The sequence below is a fragment of the Vombatus ursinus genome, unplaced genomic scaffold (genome assembly GCF_900497805.2).
Source record: "Vombatus ursinus unplaced genomic scaffold, bare-nosed wombat genome assembly UNPS02014787.1, whole genome shotgun sequence".
Classification (NCBI taxonomy): Eukaryota; Metazoa; Chordata; class Mammalia; order Diprotodontia; family Vombatidae; genus Vombatus; species Vombatus ursinus.
In genome coordinates this window covers 6194622-6198308 of record NW_020954565.1, presented here as the reverse complement: position 1 = coordinate 6198308, position 3687 = coordinate 6194622, and positions in this window count along the sequence as shown.

The window sequence follows — 3687 nt, the reverse complement described above, 5'->3', positions numbered from 1 at the left end:
TATCAAAGTCATTCATCACACAACATGGTTGTTACTGTGTACATTGTTCTCCTGGTTCTCCTCACTTCACCCAGTATCAGTCCATACAAGTCTTTCCAGGTTTTTCTGAAGTCTGCTGGCTCATCATTTCTTATAGCACATTAGTATTCCATTACATTCACATACCATAGCTTGTTCAGCCATTCCCCAGTTGATGGGCATCCTATCAATTTCCAATTGTTTGCTAACACAAAAAGAACTACTATAAATATTTTTGTACATGTGGGTCCTTTTCCAATTTTTATGATCTCTTTGGGATACAGCCCTAGAAGTGCTATTGCTGGATCAAATGGTATATACATTTTTATAGCCCTTTGGGCATAGTTGCAAATTGCTCTCCAAAATGATTGTATCATTTCACAACTCCACCAACAATGCATGAGTGTTCCAATTTTCCCACATCTTCTCCAACATTTATCATTTTCCTGTTTTGTCATGTTGGCCAATATGATAGGTGTGATGTGGTACCTCAGAGTTGTTTTGATTTGCATTTCTCTAATCAATAGTGACTTACAGTACTTTTTCATATGACTATAGGTGGCTTTAATTTCTTCATCTGAGAACTACCTGTTCATATCCTTTGACCATTTATCAATTGGGGAATGACTTGTATTCTTATAAATTTGACTTAATTCTCTATATATTTTAGAAATGAGGCCCTTATCAAAGACACTGGTTGTAAAAATTCTTTTTTCTGTTTTCCTTCTAATCTTGGTTGTGTTGGCTTTGTTTGTGCAAAAACTTTTCAATTTGATGGAATAAAAATTATCCATTTTGCATTCCTAATGTTCTCTATCTCCTGTTTGGTCATAAATTCTTATGTTCTCCATAAATCTGACAGGTAAACTATTCCTTGCTCTCCCACTTTGCTTATAGTATCAGTCTTTATATCTAAATCATGAACCCATTTTGACTTTATTTTGATGTATGATGTGATATTTTGGTCTATGCCTACTTTCTGCCTTAATCTTTTCCAGTTTGAAGAAAGAAATTATTAAAGCAAATGAAGAAATTATTTGTTGCTCTGATTTTTACAGTTTCAGTTGTCCACATGACTAAAATCTCCCATGTACTTCTATATTTGTGCACTCCATGCAGCCTCTAAAACCAAAATGCAACAAAGTATGGGCTGATTCTTTGCTGCTTGTGCTAATTTTGGCCTAACAATTAAAACCAAGAAAACAGAGTTTCTCCACTAGCCAGCACCACACCATCTATATGTGGAACCATTTATTACATCAAATGAAGACCTTTTGAACTTTGTGGATAAGTTCACTGACCTCCAGGGAAGTACACATAGGTGAAGAGGTTGATGCATGTCTTGCCAGAGCTAATTTAGAGTTTGGGATGCTGTAAAGGAAAGTGTGGGAAAGAACCATTAAATGGCCTACCAAACTCAAGGTCTACAGAACTGTCAGGTTGACCTCATTGTTGTATGCCTTTGAAACCTAGATTGTCTACCACTGCCATGCCAAGAAACTGAATTGCTTTCATTTGAATTATCTTAGGAAGATTCTGAAGATTCTGAAGACAAGAAAAAGGACCCTGGCAGTATAAAATACCACACAATGAAGTCCTTTTTGGAACTGAACTGCCAAACATTCAAACTGTACTGCAGAGAGCACAATTCTGATGGCTGGCTACATCGTTCATTTGCCTAAAAGACTTTTTTTATGGAGAACTCACACAAGACACATGCTTACATGGAGATCAGAAGAAGCAACACAAGTGCACTCTCAAGGTCTGTCTGAGGAACTTTGGAATTAATTGTAAGACATGGAAGACACTGGCACAGGACCACCCACCATGACATGCTGTATTCTATGAGCAAAGCAGAATTGCAGTAGCTCAAAAGGAACATGAGATGTGTAAATTTAGAGACATCTCTACTCCAAATGTTCATATGGATTATTTGTGCCCAACCTGAGGTAGAGCATCTCAGACTCATATTAGCTTGATCAGCCACAGTCACACATGGGACCTGGACCCTGATGATGTCATTTTGGTCCTCTTTGAGAATGAAGGACAACAACCAATCAACCAAACTTCTATAATTCAAGGTTTGCAATCTCTTTTTCCAAAACTCCTTAATTTATGTACTGTTTGTGCATAGTTGGTCTGTATTATACCTCAATGACAACTTTTGTTTCTGCTTCTGTTACTCTTCACAGAAATGTCCTCCAACACCTCCAGACCTCCAGCCCTCACTCTTGGATTTCCTCAGGTGAATATATCTTATTAATCAATGTGGCCATACCCCAAACTCTCTATTGTCTATAGTCTTTGCAGAAATAGAGTCTAGTCATGAGTCTCATTCCATTAAGTCTCAGTATTATCTCAAGTGGTCAAACTTGCCTCCTTGAATTAAGATTTCTAGTTAAGCTGTTGGGGGTTTTGTATTTTATGTATTGTGTACAGAAACCTTTCATCACATTCATATTTGATGATATGACCTACTTGCTCATCTTTTTTTTTAATTTGAGTTCATCAGAGAACTCCTTGTGTATCTACATTGAATTATTTATCTATATTTATCTGTATGCCCTCCTGCCTTCTTTCCCCTTGCCTTACAATTTCTTATTTAAGGACTGATAGTGATTATATATTTGCAATTTCATTGGTTTTTTTCTAATTCTTCACTCAAATATATTGATTTTTTTCCCTTTTTCTCCCTCATGTTTTGATATCACCTACCTATCCTCCACCATTTTCACATCAAAATCCGTTTACTATTTCAAAATCTTAGCAAATATCTACTCATTCAATTTTCCTCATTGTTTGCTAATAAAGAGGAATAACAAGGACCTTTCTGTAGAACAAAAATAAAGAGAAATAGTATGATAATCTTTATGATAACACATAATATTGGAGGATGTTTTCTTTCTGACCTGGTAGATTCTTCTTCTCATATCCTCCTTGGAGGCATATCTTCTTTCAGTTCTGCTCTACTACCCTTTCTTATTACTTCTACTTTTTGCCTTCCATTTACCATTTTTGCTTCCTACCTTACCTTTTTTTTTCTCTTCCCTCTCCTTTTCCATCAAAGTCTCCTTTCTTCTAAACTTTGACAACAACAATGCTTGAATTTTATACCCATTAGTATAAAATTGACAAATCTTTTTTTTTCCTCTCATATCTTTAATATGATGCCTATTTTTCTGGTTCTGTTTAATTATAATGGCACTTGAATTTTTTGTTGATTTCTAGGTGTATCAGAGTACAGGCTTCATAATTGAGATTTTTAAAGAAAAAATTTCCTTGTAGCAGCTGACATGGTTAAAAAGTTGTTAGAATATTTTATCTACATTTTGGGTTCTGAACTTTAAAGAGATAGAGATCCTGGCAAGGGTTCAAAAATATTAAAGACAAATAAATTATATATATATATACATATAATGTTTTAAACTTACATATATAATATATATTTGCATATAATATGTGTATATGTGCATCTGTATATGTGTGTATATACATATATACATATATCGGGTTACTTTAAAAATGTGTTTTATCATTACAATGTAAGTACATGTTTGTAAGCTCAGTACTCAAAAGACTATTACATCAAATTAATTCAATTTGATATGGCACAGATTTATTGAAAGTCTACTATTTTCATGGCACTGAAGGAAAATAAAGATGAATATA